We start from the raw sequence: 26108 nt of genomic DNA on the forward strand, positions 1-26108 counted from the left end.
GAATAGTAACTTTTAATAAGTGGAATTTCCTGTCCATTTTTTTTTAATTTGATCCATTTGTTCACAAAACAGATTAATTCCATTACCAGCTTTGAACAAAGAAGGCTGCACTTTTCAACTCACAGAACTTTTCCTTCTCAGTTTTCCTGAGTGCTCTGCAAATTTTCTCTTAGTTCTTGGGCCTCTGGGCTTGCCTAAGTGTATGTACCTGTCCTTTGAACTCTCCTCCGAAGGCTTTTTGCCTTCCTAGCAGTTCTGAATTTTTTTTTTTTTTTTTTTTTTTTTAGCTAGTCCCAAGCTTGGTCCTTTCCCAGACTGACTTAATATTTTTACTCCACAGGGCAATTTCCATGGGCCTCTCATGCAGTCAAGGCCAGGGGTTTATCTATTATTTATTTCTTGGATCTAGCCGGGGTTTCCTGTCTGTTTTTATATGTCAGTTTCTGAGTTAATTGGACTAATCAATCCGATGAATTTTCCTGAAGTTGTTCAACAACCTTTGTAGCTCCAGGAGCATCTGAACAACAGTTAATGCAGCTAATCAGCGGTACCCCCAAGGGCTGAATTTACTTTGGCTCAGTGTGTTTTTGTTTTTGTTTCTTTCTCTTTGTTTGTTTCGTTTTATTTTTTTTGTGGTCTATGTTGTAAGAATCCAATGCATGGGCTGTAAATAATTCCTGCCATCCTGAAATGTATTAGGCTTCTCGGAAATGTAAGTAAAACATGATAAAATAGTGGATGTGAAATGCTTAGTAAGAAAGGTGCATAATATATAGGCAAGTTTTAGAGGGTATAGGTCGAGAAACGCTGGAAATTGACCAGGGACCTGACTTTGTGCTTTGACTTTCCCATGATGGTCACTCTTGGCAGCTCTCTCAATTCCATCTCTCCCATCTCTAAGTGGAGGTAATGCTTTTATCATGGGGATACTGTGAAGAATTTATTTTAGTTGGAGATGGATTGTTAGAACATTCAAAAAAATTACTGAGATGCTGGCTGTTGACATAGAATAGAAACTAGAATAGAAACTATAGGAGTTCCCGTCGTGGCGTAGTGGTTAACGAATCCGACTAGGAACCATGAAGTTTCGGGTTCAGTCCCTGCCCTTGCCCAGTGGGTTAACGATCCGGCGTTGCCGTGAGCTGTGGTGTAGGTTGCAGACGCGGCTCGGATCCCGAGTTGCTGTGGCTCTGGTGTAGGCCGGTGGCTACAGCTCCGATTGGACCCCTATCCTGGGAACCTCCATATGCCGCAGGAGCGGCCCAAGAAATAGCAAAATAAAACACACAAAAAAAAGAAAAAAGAATAGAAACTATAGTAGAAAAAATGTGGATAGCATAAATTGTAGTAGTCATGGAGGTTGACAGTTCAAGCATTTGGCACCCAGTGGCAGGTTTACTTCATTAGTTAATGTTAACTAGGCGAATGGTAGCAAGGGCACCTGAGTAAAGCCATTCAGCTGTGCCAGCACAACTCCAGGAAGCACCAATAACAACCTCTACTCTAAAATGCGAGCTCGGGAGTTCCCATTGTGGCACAGCAGATTAAGAACCTGATGTCGTCTCCGTGAAGATGCTGGTTCAGTCCCTGGCCAGTGGGATCAGTGGGGTAAGGATCAGGCATTGCTGCAAGATGCAATGTAGTTTGCAGATGTAGCTTGGATCCAGGGTTGCCTTGACGGTGGTGAAGGCCTGCAGCTGCAACTTCGATTTGACCTCTAGCCTGGGAACTTTCCTATGTCTCAGGAGTGGCTAGAAAAAGGGAAAAATTAAATAAATAAAATAAAATTTGAGCTCACTAGTCCTGATTCCATTGTTTACCGGACATGGGACCTTGAGTACATTAGGTAGCATCTCTGCACTTCCATTTTCTCATCTGAAAAACAAGGATAATTAGAACACCCATCTCATAAGGCTGCTGTGATGTTTAGTTATCACTTTTAAGGAACTTACATGTAATTTACTTTTAATACATTAAAGACCTTAGTAGAATGCCACACATAGTGGCTATGTATCATGGCACTGGCTATTATTCTTTTTAATTTATTTTATTGAAGTGTAATTGGTTTACAATGCTGTATTAACTGCTTCTATACAGCAAAGTGATTCAGTTATATGCATAAGTACATTTCTTTTCATATTCTTTCCCATTATGACTTATCACAAGATGTTGAATATAGTTCCCTGTGGTATACAGTAGGATCTTGTTATCTATTCTGTGTGTAATAGTTTGCAGTTTTGGCTATTTTTATTACCTTTTCACTAGGAGCAAAGCCCCAATCTAATGCTTTGTTTATACTGGAATAGATATAACAATTCATTTGTAATTTGCAAATATTGAGCTTCCTAGTAGCTTCAGATATTTTAAATGCTCTTACAGTCCTTTTATTTTCCTTGTGTTTATCTTGCTTAGGCCATGTAAAAATTGTGTTTTTACAAACTACAAGAAGTTTCCAATCTGAGCATGTAATTACCCTGAGTGCTTTGCTCCTACATCCACAATAACAAGCATTTAGTTTGTTTTTCAGAGCTATTGTGCTTAATTAATATTTATGCAGGATTTAGTGAAATCATGAAAATTGACAAATGTCCTTACCTAAACAGGTGGTGAATATATCAACAATTACAATAAGAATGGGGATGCTACAACAGTACTTCTTTAGATCACTCAGACTTACTGCTGAGTCGGGTAAGCATGATTCCACATTTATTACCCAGTCTGGAAAGTGCACTGTCAGGCTAATTAATAGAAATGGCTTTAGGTATATTTTAAGATAGTCACTGAATTATGAACTTCATGCATATTACAGAAAATTAAAAATAACAATGGTGGTGTTCCCATTGTGGCTCAGCTGATTAAGGACCTGATGTTGTCTCTGTGAGGATATGGGTTTAATTAATCCCTGGCCTCATTCAGCGGGTTAAGGATCCAGTATTGTTGCAAACTGCAGCAGAGGTCACAGATGCAGCTTGGATCCAGTGTTGCTGTGTCTGTGACATAGACTGCAGCTGCAGCCCCAGTTTGACCCCTAGCCTGGAAACTTCCATATGCTGCAGGTGCAGCCATGAAAAATATATATATATTTTTAAAGGCATAATGGCATCAGCATACAAGAGTTAATCTCTTCCACGAAAAAATCTGAAAACAGTGCCGAGTTGGTATGATGGCTATACAGAATCATAAGGGATTTAGGTTGCTTCTCTGTCTAGGCTCCAGCATTCTAGCACAAGGCTATCAGCCTAAGGTCAAGACATAGTTCACAGTGGCTGCTAAAGCTCCAGTCATATGACTGCATTCCTGGAAGGAGAATGGAAAAATGGAGAAAGGATATTATGAGGTCATCTCTTATCTGAATTTACTTCTTTAAAGAGTCATTTTGGACACTTTGCTTTATATCCCATTTAGACAGAACTCAGTCATACCTAGGTAGAATATATTCTGGGAAATGTAGCCCTGTATTTGGGGCTCAGTGTAGGCCCCAAACTAAAACTATTTTTAAGGCAGGAAAGGATAGTGGCAACCAGCAGATTAAAATTTACGTCTTACGTTGTCTCTTGGCAGTTTGTTGATTTCTCTTAGTACTTAATTTTTTTAGATGTATTAACTTCCTATAAACCATCTTTTCATGTCCTTTTAAGTCTCTTTCTAATTTATAGTGATTTTTTGTCTGTTTTTATTTTGTTAAAGTATGTTAATGTAAAGCATTAGCATTCAAAAAAATCCAATAAAACTTCCCACAAAAGTGCTGCCTGGGAGGGCCACTTATTCTTTCATTCATCTTAACTAAAACACCCAGCGTCAGCCAGGAGGGGGCTTCTGTATGAATGGAGGAAGATGAAAAAATGAGCAGATCTGCCATGTAATGTCAGGTTGTGATGAATAAAGTACGGTAAGAATCTAGCGTGTTGGAGGATGGAGAGCCCTGTTTTCCAGCAGGTGATCAGGGAAGCCATTCCAGCAGGGAGAAGACAAGACCAATGCCCTCAGGGGAAACTTTTTGAGGGGGCTTGTCCCTGCTGTGCGCAGGAAGAGGAAGGAGATCAAGGCAGCTAAACTTCAAGGAAGGAGATGGAAACTTGTGGGAGATGAGTTCACCAAGGAGAGAGATCAGAGCCAAGCAGACGAAGAGGAGAGATCACTCCAGCACTTTAAAGCTTATGGAGAGCATACTCCAGCAACCGAAGCAACATAGAAAGTGAAATGACCATTTCTCTGCTTTTGTGTTAACTCTTCCCTTCTTACTTATTGGTTGTCTTCCCTGTGAAATTCTTCAGTTAAGTCCAGAAGTTAGAATATGAATAATATGGGATGTTCCCTCTCTTCAAGGTCCTTACTTGCTAAAGAATTCAGATCAGCTCAGAAAGCTAATTAAACTTTCAACTTTGTACCCATATGTCCAGGAGATTTTTTTTTTTCTTGTTCTCTTCTGCTTCATAGATCTTTATATACAAAATTAACCTTAAATACTATAGCTTAATAAGTTCATCTGTCTTCTCTCTTGAAGATATCCAGAAATCATAATGCCCCACCCCATTCTTGAACCTGCCTTATATCTTTTCCTAAATAATTCTATCTTATGTAAGTGTGTAGATCTTTGTGTACATTGCTCACTCTGAAGAGCATGACTTCCTCTTTCTGACAAAGTCTTATTCTTCCTTCAGGGTATCACCTTTGAAAGGCTTTCCCTAGCTCTTTCTCACAGAGAGAATTTCTTTTCTCTATGTTCACCTCAGCACTTATACCAGCCATCACAGTAGATTGTCATACTTATATGCTTATATTATCCTTTCCCGCTAGAATAAAAGTTCCTTAGGGACACAATGAAACTTTTAGTCATTGAAACTCTGATACTTAGCAAAGTTCCAGGCACATAGTGGGTGTTTGGAAACATGCTTTGTTATATGAAAAACTATCCCATTAAAGACAAGGCTATGTTACTGTTCACAGCGTGGAGTAAATAGAAAATTCATGAGTTGTGTTTTGATTATGTAATCTTTTCTCTCCAAAAATCATTATTCGAGAGGAAGCTTTTAGCCTTTTTCATGAGTTATTGCTAGTAAAATACTTGTGTTTTTACATCCCAATTAAATCTCTTACACAATCTGCTATGTCCATCCCTTGAAGCATCTAGTGACCTCACACTCCTACATATTTCTTCAATGGAGTTGACTTGGATTTAATCTACTTTATGATGGCACAAGTCCATTGTGAAATAGCTACTTTGAGGGAAGCATAAACCCTAGAACAACCTTATAAATATGTAAATATGTAAATTTATTTGCTAGACCACAAGCTCTTCACTAGACTCTGAACCCCTTAAGGACAGGGAGTGTAGCTTATTTCATTGCCACATGTCCTGTGCAAGTTGTTGGACTACAGGTTCATAATCCTCTAATAAAACCCTTGGGGGCAGTGGTGTGCTGGTTAATGTTTAACAACAGGCTCTTAGAAAATGTATATGTGTGTGCATGCATGCACACACGAAATCCCTAATTTGTAGCATGTGTCTATTTTCTTGAATAAATACTCCAGCCTTGGCTGATTTCAAGCTACCAAATTGAAGTCACTGAACATAAAGTTGGGAAGAAATTCATACAGTTGGCTAAAGCATATGCTAACTCCAGCACACTACCAATAGAAGTCTAAACTAGTTTAAGGATTTAGAAGATTTATGATTTTAAAAAGCTAATATGTGAATATAGTATATATTATGTAACATCTCCAGAAAAATCCAGGAAAACGCTTGCAATAAAAACATTAATATTTCTGCAGTAAAATAAATGAGTATTCATACCAAGAGGCACATATAAATTCCAAACGTATGAAAAAATAGCTTTCAGTTTTCAGGGCACTTTTTGCAGTTTAAAATTGCATAAAAAGTATTAGGACTACTTCATATTTAAAAAATAGTACTTCAGTGGAAAACTATTCAGGATCTGTAACACATCCATCCTGGCTGTTTGATTCTTGTCCTGTTCATTGTTGTGAGCTATTTTGCCCCTGTTTAAATTGTAAGGAGCTGATGGATATGCAAGTTCTGTCTTGTCCAGCGGGATTGACTTCCTTCTCCCAGTGGAAAAATCGGTTTGTCTTCATTTGCAATTTAGCTCCACATTCCTTTACTCCACAGCATTTTGCAGTATTTTGACTTTGACTTAGAACTGGTATAAATCTTTTCCCTCAGATCATTTAAACAAAATTAGTTCTTGAAAATGTGTACATTTTTATATGTGCACGAGAGTCATGATTTTACTTTTTTCCTGAAAAGTTATTTTAACACAATAAATCAGAGACATTAGACATGTTCTAGGAAGATTCTGAGGACAGAACATGGATCGATGGTGAACTGTAGGAAAGGTTTCCCCAGGGTCCATTAGCTTGTCAGATATGGAGGGCCAGGTAGCAGTGGGCTGGGCTTCTCTGCAAGGTCCGTGTGCTTCATTGGGAAGGCTCCAAGGAAGCTTGGGACCTCTCACTGCCACATGTAGGGAGTACTATGGGGCTGGATGAATGCTTTTTAAAGTTTAAGTTTAAGTCTTCTTTTTTCCCCCTGTGTTTCTAGCTCCTCATTTGAGTGTGAATCAAGGACGTAGAAGTATTCCATGCATCATGAATCACCTAAGATGGCCAAGAGCTTGGATAAACCCTGGTCATCTTAGGTAGGAGCTTGGATGAACTTAGCTGATAAAGTCAGGCCTTATTGGTATCTAGTATGACTAAGAGATTTATTAAAGTTCTTTTTTAGGAAATCCATGATGTTTTAAACATCAGAAAAGTTGCTCTCACAATTTCCTTGACTCTCCTATCCTGGAAATGTGCCTGGCTTTATGTACCATTGTACCAGATTGTCAATTTCACACAGTCTAGAAAGCAATTCTCTGTTTATGTTCCCTTATTCAAACTTCTCATTTCTACCTCCAAATCAATCCATTGGCAAGAATATCAAAGCGAAAATGAGAAGCCATTTCAGCCACACCAACAATTTTGTAAAATAAACTAAGGTTGATCAAAGTTTAGGTAATGAATTCATGAATACTGGCTTTCTTTCTGGAGCTAAAAAGATTTGGGACCTGAGAGACTGAGTTGTCTAATATAGAGGCTGCTACCAATGATTCTTGCAAGGGAAGGGTCTGTCTGGAGTTTGTTTGTTTGTTCATTAGTGTGGGCAGTGTCCCCTTTACCCCAAATGTATATCTCTTATCAGTTGCCTATATGGAAAATTCATACTTTCTAGAGCCAAACATAATGATTATATGGGCACTGTGTATTTAGAACAGAATCAGCGTTAGTGACATGAGAGTTTGGTCCTTTCCCACCCACATAACTATACATGTGCACACACTTGCTAAAATTTAACACTAGCATGATTTAGGCTTCCTCTAATCTGTTGCTTTAAATAACCAGAATTGACACATATCTCCAGCAGACATGGATGCTGGAACCTAGATGTAACTGCCTATCCAAAGTCATCATAATAGATCCTACGTTCACTCCTCAGGAAGGATGCTCTCCCGCATAGAACATTTACTACAAAAAGTGGTAATAAATGATAACTCCTTTCTCTATCTTACATGACTGCTGGGATGATTTCCTTAATTACTTTTCTCAGTTTTTATACTTTTAACTGTGTTTCTTGGGATACACTATGTGGCAGGTCTGTGTGGGTTATGATAGGCACCTGAAGATAAATAGCGTTGCCCTTGAGGAATTCTAAGCCTAAGAGGAACTACCATCCTTACAATAAAATTAATCTGAAAGCATATTCCCTAAGAGAGACAAAATATACTCTATAAATTATGAAAATAAAAAGGTTACTTTTGAACAGAAGGGGATTGTGAGAGGAGCGGTAGGAATTGTGAACGTGAAATCTTTCAGAAAAGAAAAGCCACGTGATGATCCTACAGTTTCCATCCCTCCGTTAGTGTGACCCTCAGAGTCAACTATTCACACACTTGTAACTTAGAATATTTTCTTGGACGGAGAACCTGCTAAATCAAATAATGACACCTGATCAGCTACCTCTTCGATTGGTTGCCTCTTAATTTTAAATCGTGCCTGACAGAAAAGGGCATTAGGTGAATAAGTTTTGATAGAAGTGAGAATGTAGGAAATCATCCAGGACAGGTAAAATGCCTCGACCTTTAAGTGCGGAGACTTCCAATAGTTAAGCAGGGAGGGTAAATATATGAGTATGTGTGACAAAGGCTGCAGGGAAGAAATAGAATAAAAGACAACAGATTTTATGACCTGTACAGATTTTTCATGGTTTTGACTGTAGTCTAGGAAAGAGTTTATCAGCTATTACTTTTCTCTCCCTCCAAATTGAATGTATAGTATCTTTCTTTGATGCTTTCAAGTGACTGAAGTATCAAGAAGGGTTGGTATCCTTACGCTGGGCTACTCAAACCTCGACGAGGTTGCTTTTATTTAAGGGGTTAAGAAAGCATTACTAAAAGCTGAATTCATTCCGATGACTCTTGATCTATGGGTTGTAGCCTGAATTATTGCAACATAACTCTTTTATTTTTCTGAAGTTAAAAGAAAAAAACCTTCCTGTTCTCTCTACTGCACCTGGAGGCATCATATCCTCAGACATCCCCTTAGGGAAGTCCTTTGCCAAAGCCAAACTCAAGCCCTAAGGCTCAGAGCTGTCTGTGAAGGTCCCAGGAAGGCTGGACCTGGAAAATAGACATTTTCTTTGGATCTTTAAAGGGTGTGTAAAATATTAGGCTTATTCCACAGGGACTCTGAGGGCAAAACCAAGAGTTGGTGGGTAAAATTTATAATGTAATAATGACTAAAATAAGGGAGAATTGTCTAAGGTCAAGAATGGTCAAAGAAGAAATGGCTACCCAGGGAGGTATTGGGACCCTTGCTCATCATCAGAAAGCTTGAAGCATAAGCAGGATGAAGATGTCAAAGCAAAAATTGCACTGGGAAAAGTTAAATAGGCAAGGAAGACTTTATTTAAGGCTATTGCAATAAGGGACAGAGGCCACAATAAAGTCTAAACTCAACTCCACTAAAGAAGAAGAGGGATTTTTTTTAAGGGCCAATGTGAACTAATGAAAAAGTTTTGGGGGAGACTGTGGTCATAGACCATCTGTGTTTGCTAATTGGCTTTATCCAAAGGAAAAACAAAGTTCTCATAACTTTATGACTGGAGGTAGATTGCAACGTGGAACAATGTGCCTGCCAAGAGTTAGGTTTCTATTCTTCCATTGAACTTGGGAGATGGGGGTACTATCTCCATTTTTGATTACCTTTCAAAGAGATAGTTCCTAGACCTTGAGAAAGACATTCCTAGGTAGTAAAACTAGCAAGAGGCTTTAAAAAAATTATTGACATGTCCAAGAGGCAGAGAGAAGTTTATAATTATAAGCTTTCTAAAGTAAATGCTGTAAGAGAAGGGTCCTTGAGCGTCCCAGAATCAGGAAAAACCTGTGTAAAGTTTAGTCAAGCTGAGGAAAGGTTAAGGTGGTCTTGGTTAAACACACAGTTATAGCTGGAAATCCCGTGCAGAATATGTGATTTAAAAGCATCACTCTTAGGGAGTTCCTGTTGTGACGCATCGGAAACAAATATGACTAGTATCCACAAGGCTATGGGTTCCATCTGTGGCCTCACTTAGTGGGTGGGGGATCTGGTGTTGCTGCTGTGCAGATGCGGCTCAGATCCAACGTTGCTATGGTTGCGATGTAGCCTGAAAACTTCCAGTTGCCACCAATGCAGCCCTAAAAAGGCAAAAACAGACAAACAAAATATATATTAAAATATGTGCACATCTGAAATTTCCAGTGGCTTCCTTTTAGCTACAAAGATCAAAAATGGGAGTTTTCATGGGGAATTTTACCCATTTAGATAAATGACATCCATTCAACACCTTTGCACAGTTTAGATGAACTGCCCCCAGTTTCAGTCGTGGGACTTTGGTCTCATATCTAGAAGCAGCATTCTCATTCCCAAATGAGCTGCTGTTTCATAAGAGTCCTTTTTCCATTGAGGCTTCTATATGGCTTTCCTCCAGGAGCCCAAATTATTCTCATTTTCTATTTGTAGAATCCAGAGATTTAAAATTTCATTTCTTTGTAGTTGTTTTCGACATTAGGTCGAAACATTTGGTGGTGCCTCTAATAAAAAATTACTAACTTGAACATTTCATAACAAACTACCTCATTTGATTAGGGAAGCCTAGAAATTATGGAGCTAATTAAATCTATTAATACCCCCCCCCAACTTTTTTGCACCTGAATGGAACAAGGAATCATAAAGACCACCCAGCCTGTACCTTGGTGTTAAAAAGAGCCTTGATGGTAAGTGGAAAGGAAAATATTACTGGAGCATTTATGCTGCTCTGAAAAGGCTTTACAGATATTGTTTGGAGCTTTTGTTTTTATTATCTGGTGTGGTTCGTTAGTGTATATTGATATTAACAGAGTCTCTGCCACTAAACTCAAAGCATATTCATACCATTTCAGGCTAAATGGGAATGAAAGCAAGTGAACTCCAGTTCTTTAAGGGTACAAATAACAATACCCAGTGGTAGAAGGATGATTGAATTTGCCAGTAGGGTTTGTGCAAGGCTTGCTAATTTAGAGGCACATTTTCAAATATTACAATGGCTAGGATTTCCCTGGGGAACTCGCTGGGGCACAGCAAGTGAATCAGTGTTTAAATGGTATTATTTTTAGAATGATTTGCAAAGAAGGACAAAAAAGTAAATAGACAATTTCATAATTAATATTATAAATGCAAATCCTTCCAGACCTGATCCGTCTTCTCTGGGAGGAGCTGCAACTGAGCCCTCTCTGGTGTCCTGCCCTGCAGGCTGCTAGGCCAGGGGAAATGATCCCAGAGAAAAGCGGGGAATTTGCTTAAGAGCTTCCCCATTAAAGGGTCAGGCTTTGATCATTACCCTTAATCGCTTTGTCCCCTCCCTTCAGGCGCAGATCCCTGCAGGCTGGTTGCAGATTGCTCCTCTCTGGTCCCATAATTGGAGTTGATAACCTACCGACCATCATACAGGAACTGGAGACGTTTGTCAAATGCTGTCATACTTAGAGATGGCCCTTCCTCTTGTGGGGAAATGAAGCCCATAAAGAGTTTTAGAATTTGGAGCCTCTGCGTTTAGCCTCGCCCAACTCATTTGTTTTACACAAAGAGAAATGAAGTCCACGAAGGTTATGATGCTGGAAAGATAATACCGGAATCCGGGTTCTTGTTCATGGCGGTCCAAGAATGAACTCTGTGAACACACAGGCAGCAAGCAAGCAAAGTTTTTATTAAAGGAAAGCAAATAGCTCCCAGGGTTACTGGGAGGGGGGAGAAGAGCGCCCCCTTCTCTATTGTCCTATAGGGTTTTTTTTCCCTTAAAGATGGGGGGGGGACCAATGTGGGGTCCAGAGAGATGTGATTTTTCTCCCATTGGCCTTGCTTAGTTATCTATATCAGTCCTTGTCCAGTAGGGTCCTAGAGGTGGAAATGTCCTATAAGTCTCATAGTTTCCTTGTCCTTTTCGTCCCATAAAGTAAACTGAGTCACAGGGGATTAGGGATTAATAACCATCTGGGCGTAGGTACCCTCCCTATAGTAAACAAGGCCTGTGGGGATGTTACTCCCTGGAGCCCTTAAGCCACAAATGTTAATCAATGGCCATATCAAAGAACAGAGGGAAGCCCTTGCTCCTGCAATGACTACCTGAGTTAATATGCTGCCTCAGTTATGGGACCTGCCCAAGGTAGTATAATTTGCTGGGCACCAAGGCAGAATTATAACTTTGAAGTCCTCTGCCCGCCTGGTTTTGCCTCCAACTGACATCCTTTCTTCATGATTGAGTAATTGTCTCAAGGTTAGGGGATACATTTGGGGCTGATATGTCAATGGAAACACAGTTGTTCATCATTTACTCTTTTCAAAACACTGCCTTTTTTGAGGGGTACAGCCTCCCTCTGGCTGGTCTACTGCAGAGTCCCGTGTTGTCATCAGCCAGGTCTCCTTAGACAGGACTGTCTCTGTCCTGTGTTGAACAAGCATTTCCCACATGTTGTTTTCCTTAATGAGCCCAACCAGTCTATGATTACCGAGCTCTATTAGATGTTGTCTGGGAAAACGAGAGCCAGAGGTGTTAAACATCTTGCCCCCAAATCACACAGCTCAAGTGTAGGGAGTGGGATTTGAACAAAGGGCTTGGCAATTCTGACACTCCAGCCCTTTGCCAATATTCTATGCTAATTTGGCTTCATTACCATCCTCATCCAACAGCCTAGGGAACTGCCTGCAAGGGATGATTCCAGTTGTTTGCAGTGAGGGCCCCTTGACATTGCATTTGCTGCTTGGTAAATTCTTCCTTTCTTTCCACCCTTCCTAACCTCTCCGGTATTTCATCCTCAATCTGATTCCCCTTCTCCTCCACGTCTCTAAAGCGACAAACACCTATCCTAAAATCATTCCTTCCCCCCAGAACCGATTTTGTTCTCTTCCTGGTTGTGAATCCTTAAGGCAGCTACTGAGCAAAGTGGACATCTGACGGTCTGTGAGGGTTGTTTGGGTCACCCTCACATCTCTGCTTCTGTGAACTCTGCTGACCTCACCTAACCCTTTAAGCAGTCAGCCTCCCAGGGCATGGGTGGGGTTGTTGAATAGAAATCATCCACTCCCACTGCTGGCGGGGCAGGGGAGAGACTGTATTCTCCTCTGCTTGGGAAGATAAAAGTAAAAGGCTTCATTTCTTTGAGGGAGAGGGGAAAGATTTGTTTACTTTTATTGCTGTACCCAGTAAGCGTGATGCGTTTCTTTTTTTCAAGGGAAAAAAATATAGTTTTAAAAAATAGCAGGCAAATCAGAGAAAGAATGAGAGATGATTAGGAGAGAAGCAAGAACTTTGTAGATGGATGTTTTGAAATAGGTTACTTGTCAGCCAAGCCCTGAAGAAGATGAGACTGGTATTAGTAAGCAAGTCCCACTGCCACTTGCAGGTTCAAGGCTGAGGCTGACACATCCAGGCTGCCTGCCTGGAGTGTGCTTTCTGTCTTGTGTGCCCTTGGGATGGGATCAACTGTGTGTGGGTGTGGCTACACTTTTGTATGGGTGGAATCAAGACGTTTTCTCTCCCTCTCTCCCTCTCTCCCTCTTTCTCTCTCTTATTCTCCCACCTCCTGCCGTCCCTCCCTCCATCGCCTACCCACCTTATTGCACAAGGGTTTGTTCAGCTGGCTTCTGCTGAGGGCAGACATTTTTCAGGAATGGCTATAGTTTGGTGGAAGAACCAAGAAAAAGTATGATTGATACCATCGTAATTTCCTCGGTCCCTGTCTCACCGTAGCAAAGCAGTGGAATGGTGGGCGTTTTTCAAATTTATTAAGGTGAAAGTACATTTTCAGAGAGGGAGAGAGAGGTTTAAAAAATAGGGCCTGACACACTCTGCAATAGTCTTTATACCCCACAATGTGACCTGAGTGGAGACCCAATTTGATTTTCTGATTGGTCTTGGGCAGGATACCTTATTTGCATGGGGAACAGGTTACATGGTGGCGGGGTGAGAAATGGGCGACATTCCTCCTCTAGCAGGAAGTGAGAAGTCCAGGCTGTTCAAGGTGGGCAAGGGGCATTACAGTGAGTCATGTCCAGAGGCTTTTGGGGTTAATCTCCCTGAAGGGAAGCGTATAACATGATGACCTCAGGAGTACAGATCTGGCATTCAAACTTCAACTGGTCAGCCGAGCATCCTATGGTTGTCAAAATTGCTTATCAAAATTGCAAGAGTATTTGCAAAACTAAAATTTCTGTTTTTAAAAGTTATATGAAGTATTTTAATTGTCAAGCAGGGAATTTGGAGCCAGCATGCAAAGATAAAGGTCCAGAAGTCAGTTAGTCCTGGTCCTGAGTTCCAATTTCATCACTGCATTTCAAGCTGCATGGCCACAGGCCAATTACTCTCTCCAAGTCTGCTTTCTCACTTCTAGGAAAATAGCACCTACTTCACAGGGTTCCCATGAGGGTTAAACCAGAGAACATCCCTGGGTCATCCAGCAGGACATCTGAGGCTACTTTTCATATTCTGCATTTCCTTTGTGCTTTCTGCAAGGAAATTTCCCACAAGGGAAGCTATTTGGAAGGAAAATTAATAACAAATTTTAAAAACATCAGATAGAGTTTGGCTCTCTCTTTTTTTTTTTAATGTTCAATGTAATTTTGTTTTTAATACCACAAAACCGGAAACAACTATCCATCAATAGGTGAATAGTTTAAAAAAAAATAGATGGTTATCTTCATACAATGGCATACTCCTGAGAAATAGGAAACAAGCTAATAAAACCTACAATAATATGAAGGGATAGTGTAGCGTTAAACTCTAGAAACTTAATATCCTTGTAAAATATCCAGTCATTTCTCACCACGAAATCAAGTATTCCCTTGTCTGGTCTTTCTGGTAAATCTAATCACTCCTTCAAGCTAAATTAAGGAAGAAAAAGGGAATCCTTTAAAAATAAAAGTGTATCAAATCACTGCCCAGCTCAAAACCTGATGACTCCCTTCAATCACAGTGAAAACTTTATTCCTGAAATGGCTCTCTGTAGTCAAAACCCTCCTTCCCCATCAGCCAAAACAAGAGTAACCCTTTGGCCTCAATTTTTAATGCCCTGTCCCCATTGTACTTGCCTTTCAACTGTCTGAATGATTATCTCATGTCTCTCCAGAGTACTCTCCCTCACCTCCTTCTGGGGATGTTTCTGAGTTAGTAATTTTCTCCATGGTTTGTATTTTTGTAATTGTCAGTTTATGAGAGGGTCCATTTCTGACCTTGTGCCCTGATTCTGAGGTCCTCTTTAACTCCCTTTACCTCCCTGGCACAAACCAGCATCTGTTTAGAAAGCTTGCTGAATAAGCAGGCTGAAAGGATGTAAATACATGGAGAATTATTCCATATTTCAGAAACCAAAAAGGCCTCTGGACATGGATGGGTGCAGATGCCTAATAAGAGCTGGCATAAATCTCACCCTAGAATTGGAATTTAAAACTGAACTTTATTTGAGCTTCAAAATGGACTTCCTTGAACTCTCTCGAAGGGATAAATAAATAAATATGAAAAGTTGATTACATGCTATGATGCATCTTGACATGTGGATCAAGGGCATTTGCATTGATATTATAAGAAAGGATACTTGCGAAGGGTCTGTATATCTCAAAACAGTTGTTAATTGAGTCAGGAAAGTAATTGAATCATTGAGCTTAGATTTCCACTAACTCAAGTGTGTAATGGAATTGTTGTGGCGGACTCTGCTGAAAATAGTTAGCTATAGACTTGCTCTTACTCTTCTCCTAGTAGGAATGGTGGTAGACAGTCTGTGACATGTATGGTGTATCTATCTCTGCATTTGTCCATTTATGTCTATGTAACCAAAGCAAGGGGAACATGTAATTACAAGTTTTTAATGCCAGCCTCATTCCTCTCCTCCCTTCCTTCTTTCCTTCTCTCTCTGATCCAATTATTCACTCAATGAGTCAATGGCACCTATTGTAAAAAGCCCTTCCTGACTCACCCCCTTTTTCCACTATTGCCACTTGCCCCTCTGAAACATGAACTTTTCCCCGTCATTCCATTTATCTTACTTTATTGAAAGCACTGATAAAGTTATTGTCTCAATCTTATTAAATATAAGTTCTATAAGATCCGCAATGATATCTCTCTTGTTTACTCTTGTATATGATAGGTGTTTAATACTACTTGCCTGATGAATGGATGAATTCATCCAGAGCTGAGATATAAACCATTGTTCAACACTGAAGACATGTGTTACCAGAAATAGCCTTTGTCTCCCGGGAGCTTGCAATTTTGTTGTGGAGACAAAACATTCTCCCAGTATAGACTAATGTACTAGATTATAAGAAACAAAGTGATTGCTATAATCAGTATTGTTGGAATTCAGAGATGAGCCAGAGCCTGTGGTCTGTTCCATGGGGGAATGACAGAGTGGCGGAACAACAAGGGTCACGTGCAGATCAGACTTGCCAAGACAGTGGGTTCCTGCAAAGAATTTGTGATGAGAAAAATTTGGATTAGAGGGTAGAGCTCTCCTATGGGAAGTTATAAATGTGGGCTGGGCTGTAGGGCTCTCACTCTAGCAGCTACAAGGAAGCCTTGGTCATTTCTAAGCCAGAAAAAGACTTGATAGAATCATCCTTTTAATAAGATTAATATCTGGCTGCCAGGTACAATATGAATTATCCATTGGCAAATGAAATACAGTTTTGTATCAACCTGTGAATTGATATGATAAGTGAATGCCAGTCTGAGTCATTACAAACTCCCAGAGGTCAGATAAGTGGGTAAATGAAGGGGGCTAATCTTGAAGTTAGCACAATTTCTGGAGGCTCAAGCTGAAATGTTACACCTGACAGAATTATTAGGGCAGGAAGCTTCAGCATATACAACATTAATTTTTCGCGGAGAAATAAACTTCTCCATCAATCCTATAGCTTGTTTCTGAGTGAGGCTAATAGAATCGAAAAGAATGCCTGGTTCTGGATTAGGTTAGTTTGCTGTTGTTTGTTATTTTCTTTTTAAGTTCTCCGCGGGGGTGGGACATGTTTTTAACCCTCTTAGTATTCAAATAGTGCTTAGATACCTTATCGGAATGCAGTTCCACTCAATAGATAAAACAGAGGCTCCACAGCCAGGTTTCTCTGGATTTTAATGGCAATGGCATCCTCACTAGTAGTGTTAGATTTACATCACAACTTTAGCCCACTTTACCGTAATCAATACTCTAGTAAGGATTGTAATTGGCTTAGCATATATAGAGTCACTAGCCCTTTTAACATGAGGGCGATAGTTAATATTTACCTAATGTATGCCAGATACTCTGCTCAGAGCCCAAGTTCATCATCTCCATGAATTGAATGGATACTTCAACAAAGTCTTAGATTCACTCCACAACCATGAGAAAGGTACCCCGCAATGGTAATTGCAAGCCTTATGTTTCTGAGCCATTGAGCATGTGTATGTGCTTGGGTGAGTATGGATGTCTGTGTGTGTTTTGCGTAAGGGGGAAATATGACACGTGAGTGGAAGCTTGAAGGTAGGTTATTGGTTATGGTGACCACCAAAGAGGTCATCTCAGGAGATCAAATCTTACCAGCTTACACTGACTTAGTAGGTTTTGCTTTGATTTTCCTATTGATTTCTTTGCCCAGACCAGAATCAATCATGCTGACTGGTTTTCCATCACTATCTACCTGGTTTGAGAATGGTTTCTCTAATTGTCTCACAAATGCTGTAGAATTAGTATATCTTGTCACTGAGGGTTTTTTTGCTTTGTTTTCCAGGTTTCTATCTACATTGTTTGGGTCATCTTTTTATTTCCCCTTGTAGTGTCTATGCTAAATCTTTACTCAGCTTTCCTTGTCAAAGCCTTGTTCATTTCCTGTCAGTTCTTATCCGCATTGAGTAAAATGCTCCTGCTAGATGTAGTTTAGTTTGCAATGCATTCTAAATTTTTTAGGTTGAAAAAAAGGAACCACTTTCTGAGAAGCTTTGGAATTCTTTTTTTTTTTTTTTTTTTGTCTTTTTGTCTTTTCTAGGGCTGCTCCTGCAGCATATGGAAGTTCTCCCAGGCTAGGGATCTAATCAGAGCTATAGCCGCCAGCCTACGCCAGAGCCACAGCAATGCAGGATCCAAGTCGCGTCTCTCTGCCAGATCCTTAACCCACTGAGCAAGGCCAGGGATTGAACCCGCAACCTCATGGTTCCTAGTCGGATTCGTTAACTACTGAGCCACAACGGGAACTCCTGGAATTCTTTAAGCTATATGATCCCATGGTTCAGGTAAAGCGTCTTTGGCAGCCAGACTAGAGATTCACTTTTACATCAGACACTGTATAGATTTTTACTTAAGTGTATTGAGAATTCAGTTTGTGGTGATTTTTGCAAATTTCCCAGATTTATAAATGACCCTACAATCTAGCTATGTTCTGTCTCTTAGAGAAGTTCTAAGAAGTTTTATGTACATTTTAATTATTACAAATATAAATTTATATAATATTGTATTTATAAATACAAAATAAATACAATATTATATTTTATAAATATTTACATATAAATGTATCATATATACACACACACACATACTTAGTAATGAATGCTCCTTGCCCTCCGGAAGTCAAGGCAATCTTTTGATCCTTCATTATTCTTGGAATGTTTCACATATTGATGTAGTCAACATCCCTTGGACTCATCATTGTGTCCATATTGCATTATCATAAACCCACATTTAAATATAAACTGATTCACAGAGTTATATAACTTTCATTGGATTTTAGATAAAAAAATCAGGAGTAACTTTAGGACATATGTAAACTCTGAGTAGAAAATAGGTTACATCCTGCATACCAACTCAGATTGATGAGATGTGATTATCTGAGTTGCTTTGATGAAGAGACCTTTGACTGCGTCCAGCTCACATGATCAATTAGTGATGCCTGTGATGTGATAGGAGTGGGAATCTCTGCAAACATGCAAGGGGTTTTTTTAGCAGGTCCCTTTGAAAAGAAAAAAAAATGAGGCACAGAGAATGTATAGGACTTGCAAGTTTAAAGTGTGGAGTAAATGGGTGTTTTGAACGTGGGTGTGGAAAGGTGAAATATCTCTTTGGAAAGTAGAATCCAGTTTGGGAAGGTGAAGTGAAACAGAGTAATTCTTTGGGGAAGTCATTTAAACTTGGGTCTCTATAGTCTCAATTTGGTGCGTGGTGCCATTTATGGCCTTGGTGTCATATTAACCTATGTTCAAGTAATTCTGCTTCCCAATGCCTTGAGGCTCATATTCCTCCACTGTAAAATCAAATAGTGGGTTGATGGATAGGATATATTTTAATTGGATAAATAAGTACTGGAGTAATATTTCAGTAGTAGTCACAGTAGTAGCTGTTGTTTTCCCTCCTGAAATCAGAGAATTAAATGAACAAATTTTGACCAAATGGAAGATTTCAGGAATCTGCAACAGTACAACCTCCTTTTACATAAGTCTTTCCTCCATGTAAAATTGGCTAGGGGTGGCTTTTGAAAATACTTTGGGGAAAATGACATAAAAATGAAATGTAGCTTTTCCATTATTATCATCACCATTTCCCCTTATTCTATGGTACCCAGAATCTCTGACTAAAGCTAAGTGTAGGACTATAACTATTAGCTTACTCAAGAGTTCTTGCTTTCTGGATTACATCCTCAGGTGAGATATTTTCAGATTTTAATGATTTCAGTAGAATCCCCTCTCTTTTTATTCTTCAGGAATCATCACATACTAAAATCTGTGTTCAAAGCATATCTAAGCAGGAAGGTGACTTTTTGGGTTCATGTTCTAATTGATGATACAAACTGCTAATTAAATGCATCTGTGTCTAATCAAAACATATCTAGAATTAAGCAGTGCTGCTGTGTGCCAGGGGAGCCACATCATAGAGTTGATTGGTATTGGCAGGAGAACATAATTTGTCCTTTGTCCAGTGATTCCCTTGTCTGGCAGAACCTCAGAATCTCGTAAAGGTGCCTTTAAAAATCATTGCAATAAATTATTACATGTGTAATGGATAGACAATAAGGTCCTACTGTATAGCCAGGGAACTATATCCAATCTTCTGGGATAGACCATGGTGGAAAATAATATTAAATTAATATTACTAAAAAGAAAATGTAGGGGTTTCCCCTGTGGTGCAATGGGTTAAGAATCTGACTGCAGAAGCTTGGGTTGCTGTGGAGGTGTGGGTTCGATCCCTGGCCCAGCAGAGTAGGTTAAAAGATCTGGCATTGTGTCGCCACAACTACAGGTCGCAGCTGCAGCTAGGATTCAATCCCTGGTCTGGGGGAGGTGGGGAAGACATATATATATATATATACACACACATATGTATATGGAAACAAGGCTCTGGCTTGGTCTAGGGTTCTTTATTTGGCTCTAAATTCTCTCATTTTGTTCAAAATCCCATTTTAGTTTTTCCCATCACGTCTTTCCTGCCATCCTCTGGGGGTTGTGTAGCCTGCTGAAATATGCAGCCGTTTTTACTTAAACAAAAAAAGGCAGCAGAGCCTTTAGCCTTGTTTCAATGTTGGTGGGTATGACGGTTTCATTTATAATATTTTGCTCTTTGGAAATGTCACTTACTGCCTTTTTTTTTTTTTTTTTTTGCATGATCATGAAAATTTGGTACTGGATAATATAGGTAGCTTCTATGTGGAAACATATGACTGATCTTGAAAATGATAATAATTGTAAGAACATGATACATTTTTTAACATTTGTGTTTAAAATTATCCTATATTGATCAATTGTATCTTCATGGATTATATTTTCTTATCAAAAATATTTCTATAGTGTTCATATTTAGAGTTCTTTCTACTTCTAAAGATAATTCTGCTCTCAAATTGCCATATATATATAAATTATCACAGAGAAGCTTCCTTGTAAAAGTAAAATGAAACCAAATATGGTATTTGTCATCCTTTGTTTCTCTCATTACTTTTGAAGTTATGGTTTGAACTTTTAGCCAATTTCTCTTCTGATTGTTATTTAACCTGCTTCCTGTCACATAGCTAATATGCGATACGTTAAGCACACTACTGACTATGTTTTTCCGTCATCTCACTTCTCTTTTTAGAGAGCTATGAAGAAGGTGTTATGATCTCTCCTTTTGACAGTTTAGGAAACTGAGGCCCACTGAGATAAGCAGTTTGCCAAACTGCATAGCAACTCTCTGAATAGGTCTCTCTAACTATACAACCCATGAAAACTTATTATATTTTTTGTCCCAGAGAAATTACATGAGGCAAAAATACAGGAACATACAGGTTTACCCTAGAAGGCAAAGAACCAGGATTTTAAAACCAATTGGTCATGATTTAAGAAATAGAATGATCACAATGTATTTTAAAAAAACCTTTCTACCAGACACCATTAAAAGAAAAAGTGAATAAGGAAAAACAAAAAATTACATATTTTTTTCCCTTGCTGTACTGCAGCAAAAGTGGAAAGAAATAAGACCACGAGGTCAAATTTGAGTTACAGGCAGGTGACCTAAATGTCAGGCCTGTTAAGATAGCCCTGGCCTAGATCAAAAAAAGGAGGCAGCAGACAGGCTGATTTGGTTTTCATATTTCATATTTTCCCATTACATAATAAAATTCCCTGATGCAAGAGCATTTAAGAGATTGAAAGAAAGGCTTCATGACTGTTTGGGGTAATTTAATGCTGAAATTTATTCCTTAGAGAACTTATGAATCAATAGAATATCAAAGACTTGCACAGGTGTGCACAAAGAAAGCTTTCATGTCAACTATTTTTGCATCCTTTTTATTTCATAGCATCAAGGTCCACTTTGAAGCCTCTTTCCAGGAATCAGGACCACAATTTGTATTTGGCATCAAATGGAGATTTTTTTTCCTTATTTGCAGTTAGTAATTCTCTAGTTTGTAGAACATGGAAAAGAAATCTTGCTGCCTTTTGCACCAGTTTTGAACAGAGCAAATGCTGCTGTGATTTAAATCTCTTGTGTTCAAATCTTTTGAAACCATAAAAATGATAACAATAAAGGTATATATGAATAGAAATGTGCAAAGAAGAATTCAATAGAAGATGCAAACTCAATCCAAGAAAATATCTTTAAGCCCATGCTAAAAACTAGCTTATATATCTTTCCATATTTTTGATGAAACTGAACCTCTGTGGACAAACGTGCTTCCTGATTTTACTAAAAATCCCATTACTTGATACCAAATATATTATGCACATATGGATTCTCTCTAGTGAAATCTGTAAGGAAATTTTATTGAAATATAAAGAGAGGTATGGAATAAATATTTTGCAAGCACAATATAGGGTTTGAGGTCCAAAAGGAAGTCAAAATATCACTTTGCTTTGTATAACCAAGAGTTTTGCATTAAAAAAATGACTCAAAGTTCAGAATTCCCACTGTATTGCAGGGGCTCTGGTTGCTGCAGAGGTGCGGGATGGAATCCTGCAGTGGGTGTGGGTGAAAGGATCCCACAATGCCACAGCTGTGGCCACAACAACAAAAGTTACTCAAAGTTCAGTTGGAGAAGAATACCATTTGATTCTTGGGAGTAATTCTTTACTCTTTGATAATGACAAAATTGGCTTAGTGCTTGCAGCTAAATTTTTCTGTTTTCCTTCGGTATTCTTCACTTTAAAAGAGTCATTTACCTTGTACCATGGACACTAGATCTTTAAACCTAAGCACCACATCCTAAGGTAAGATTCCTGAATATTCCCTTCTTTCTCTCTCTCCTTCCTCCCTTGCTCCATTCCTCCTCCCCTCCCTTTCTCTCTCTCTTTCTCCCCTCAGAAAATCTTTCCCTCCCTCCTTCATGCCTTTTCCCCCAAGGGCTGATTTCTGGAGTGAGAATTGCTGTGTTACATCTGCCCCCTCCAGGGTACTGGCTGTAAAATTCCTTCATCTATGAAAGTCATTGGGAATCTTCTACTCAATCAAGTGGTGGAGGAACTGCTTTACACTCCAGGAGGTGGCAGCATGCTGCTGGGAGGGCCAAGGGAGTGAGGACAAGATGAAAACATCCACCTTGCAAAAAGCTCCTTCACTTTACCTCTCCCTGTCTGGCACGCACTCCTGGGTACCAAAAATGGCTGGGCTGCATCAGTGATGCCAGTATCTATAGTGCTTGAAACCTGTTTTAAGAGAGGACCAGAGGCAGCTCTGTGGGCAGAGGAGAGGAGGGGAGATGGCATTGCAGCTGTCCTTGTCTAATAACCTAGAAGTTGGAACTGGCCTTAAGAGGACCGTCCACCCCAACGCATTTGGAGCAGATCCAATAGAAATGCAGGAATCTAATGTTTGTGGCTAAGAACATTGATTCAACAGCTCAAAAAGGAAAAAAAAAAAAAAATCCTCCCAAAAAGCATTTCACCTTGAAATGTTCTCATCTGCCGCAGAGCATGCCCCTGCTACTCTGGCGCTGTGCTAAGAGTTCAGATGTAATTTTGCATTTGGCACAGAGCCAGCCGTCAAAGCCAAGAGACAAGCAGGGTTCAGGTTTCCATAGGCTTTCCCCGCCACCCCCCACTGCTGAGTGGCTGGAATTATTTTCCCCCCAGACTGGGGGAGATGATCTGATTTGAGTCCCATGCAGTCACCATGGCTCCTTTGTTGGCTTCACTGCTTAGCAGAGACTTGCTACGGCTTGACTGAAATGTGTCAGAGGCAGCCACTACTGCCATCCCCCTGGCACAGCCCTGCCACTCAGGAGCCACCCAGGGCATCCTGCACAAAATGCTTCCTGACAGAGGGGCCCCAGTCACACAGAGAGATCAAGTGGCACGGTGCACAGGGGTGAGAGGATTTGCTTAAAGGAGGAAGCTAAAACCATCCGTCAGCATCTTTTCCTCATTGAGCCGCTCGTGGCGGAAGTGTCAGAGAGACAAGCTTTCAGGAAAGCTACCTTTCCAGGGCAGGGATGGGCATCCATAGCCTGGACTTGAGGAGATCTAGTATAAATTTAGGCTAAGCCCAACAATTTGTGGTGGTGATGCCATTTTCACAGCAAGGATTGAAATCCTTGATTTCAGAAGAGGAAAACATAAAGGTTATGATAATGCCACCCAGGCATCATCGCCCCTGTGCGACGGTGCAGAAGGGGCATTCTAATTTCTAAGGCCTCTGGCTACACTAGAGACTATAAGAAAGAGCTTCGTGCTTTGTTTTTCGCAGACTCAACAATATCCAATTCAGGGAGATTTGGTCTGGGAAGGAGGTGGGAGGAAGAACGAAGGACACCCTTGTCATGTCCTATTCTTCATCCATCCAGTGTATCTGTGTCATTCTTCTCCCTGGCATTCTTGCTGGGAGAAAAAACAAAAACTTAAAGACAAGAGAGTCAGGAGAGATTTTCAGAAAAAAAAAGAACATCCTTATGCCAAATTGTAAAACAGGGTAAATCCATCCCACGATATGATATTCCAGCCTCCCTGATGGCATCTTTGATTGTTTATTCCCTCATTCATTTGTTTGGACAGCCGTCAATCCATTCAGCAAATTGTTGAGCATCTACCGTGGGCAAGACCCTCAGATAGATCCAGTCTAGAATAGTGAACAGGAATCAAAGCTGTTGCTAGCCTTCCTAGAGGTTCTTATAAACAAATGAAAAACAAACAAGCTAAACAGATCCCAGGAGGTGGTACCCGGTAAATGAATGATTTGATATGATAACTAGCACTCGGGGGCAATAGGGGAAGGAGAAGGTGCTTGGCATTGATGAAGATGGAGAAGATTTCTCTATGAGGATGATAAAGGACTGAGCTAGGACAATGAGCTGCCAGGGGAAGGGCTGAGGAAAGAGGAAGGACATTTCAGGCTCCTGGGTATTGTCATTTACTCAGATGCTCAGGAAACTTAGGGTCCTGATGATGTTCCTCCTTCTATCCTTACATTTTGTCTCTACTGCTTTCTAACTATGTTCCTTTGAGCAAGTCTCTTCCCCTCTCTCATCCTTTATCTGAAAATGGGAATAATAGAAGTTACATGTTGAGGATTCTTTAAGTATAAAATGACAATATCTAGGAGTTCCCATTGTGGCACAGCAGAAATGAATCCAACTAGGAACCATGGGGTTGCGGGTTCAATCCCTCGCCTCACTTGGTTAAGGATCCTGCATTGCCTTGACCTGTGGTGTAGGTTGCAGATGCGGCTCAGATCCCACATTGCTGTGGCTCTGGCTTAGGCTGTTGGCTACAGCTCTGATTAGACCCCTAGCCTGGGACCCTTCATATGCCAGCGGGTACGGCCCTATAAAGACAAATAAAATAAAATAAAAAAATAAAATGACAATACCTAGCACTCTGTAGAAGTCCAGCACGTCCTTCTTCTCTTATTCTTCCCTTCCTGTTTATTTCACCACACTTTAATTCAAATTCCTGACTACAGTATAAGTTGCAACTCTTCCTAGAGACGGTACGATTTTAAGTTGATGCCCGAGTGGTCCTCTGCCTGGCAAGAGTTGAGGCTGGGGGTGAGGTGACCACAGAACCCTTCCTTGTGCTCTTGAGTCAAACTTTGTTGACAATTGCCTACCATTTATGTTAAGCTCTGGAAGTTGGAAATCATGGTTTTCAGCCCCATCGTTTTTTGTCTTTGGGTAACTAAGTTTAAAGTGACTCATACCTGCTTGAGAAAATGGCAATACTGAAGGAGAGCATTTCTCTCTTGGCAGCTCCCCAGCCTCCATGTCAGGTCACTTTCCCATCGCCACAAATCACTGGGCACCTCCTGAAAGTGCCCACCCTGTGTCCCATTGCTGTCCTCAGCAGACTGTCAACCAAGGTGTTAGTCAGGACTGATTCTTACTGATAATTTCCCCTGTAAGGTTTTACACCTGTCATGAAACTTGTTTAAAACTCACTTTGCACACCTTATTTAATTGTGGGTAAGATTCTCTCCCGGGATGAGTTGGGATTTGTAATAGAAAGCGCTATAAAAAGGAGGTAACCTGTGAGCACTGTGTCCTCTAACAGGAGGACAATGGGGATAATTCACCCACAAAAGGAAAGTAGAAAATCCCCTTATCCTGATTGAAGACTTTTGTCCATGAGCTAAGTACTTCCTTCCTCTCAGGATGTCTGACTGGGTTTGCCCGTCTCTTCTTCCGAGATAGGAAAGAAATGAGTTTCAGTGATGCATCTGTTGTGTGTGTGTTCAATGATTCTCTGACATTAGCTGAGATCACCCTTTCCTAAAACCTAGGTTAGAATCCACAGACTCCATCCCTGGGCTCTGCTGGAAGTCCAATGCCCTTTCTCAGACTACCATAAATTCTTGTACAGTTTGTGTTTCAACATGTCTTATGGCTCCCCATTTCCAACCTGTATGGATCCTTCTTATATTCTACTCGTTTTGGGTTCTATGATCATTTCCAACAATTCAGATAATGATGACAAACCCCTCTGGATTCCCTTTTCTTCTTCTGCTCCCACTCAGAGAACACAGCATGTGGGGAGGATTTTATCAGCCATTAAGGAGTAACAGTAAGAATGGGGCACATTTAAAATCTCAGTGTTTAACATTATTCTTTCTAAGGAGCCCCTCAGTCAT

At 40.1% G+C, this 26108-nt stretch overlaps 1 protein-coding gene across 15 annotated transcripts in view; it reads left to right on the forward strand.

Moving 5' to 3' along the window:
* LRRC4C (leucine rich repeat containing 4C) overlaps positions 1-26108 on the forward strand; it is a 1216912-nt gene that overhangs the window by 1123345 nt on the left and 67459 nt on the right. For 4 of the 15 annotated variants that reach the window (XM_021085270.1, XM_021085272.1, XM_021085264.1 and 1 more), the window contains one exon: positions 2604-2688. The exons of the other annotated variants lie outside the window; for them this stretch is intronic. The gene's annotated coding sequence lies outside the window, so the exon portion shown is untranslated. The remainder of the gene's footprint in view (positions 1-2603; positions 2689-26108) is intronic. 15 annotated transcript variants of the gene reach the window in all.

The sequence above is a fragment of the Sus scrofa genome, chromosome 2 (assembly GCF_000003025.6).
Source record: "Sus scrofa isolate TJ Tabasco breed Duroc chromosome 2, Sscrofa11.1, whole genome shotgun sequence".
Taxonomy (NCBI): Eukaryota; Metazoa; Chordata; class Mammalia; order Artiodactyla; family Suidae; genus Sus; species Sus scrofa.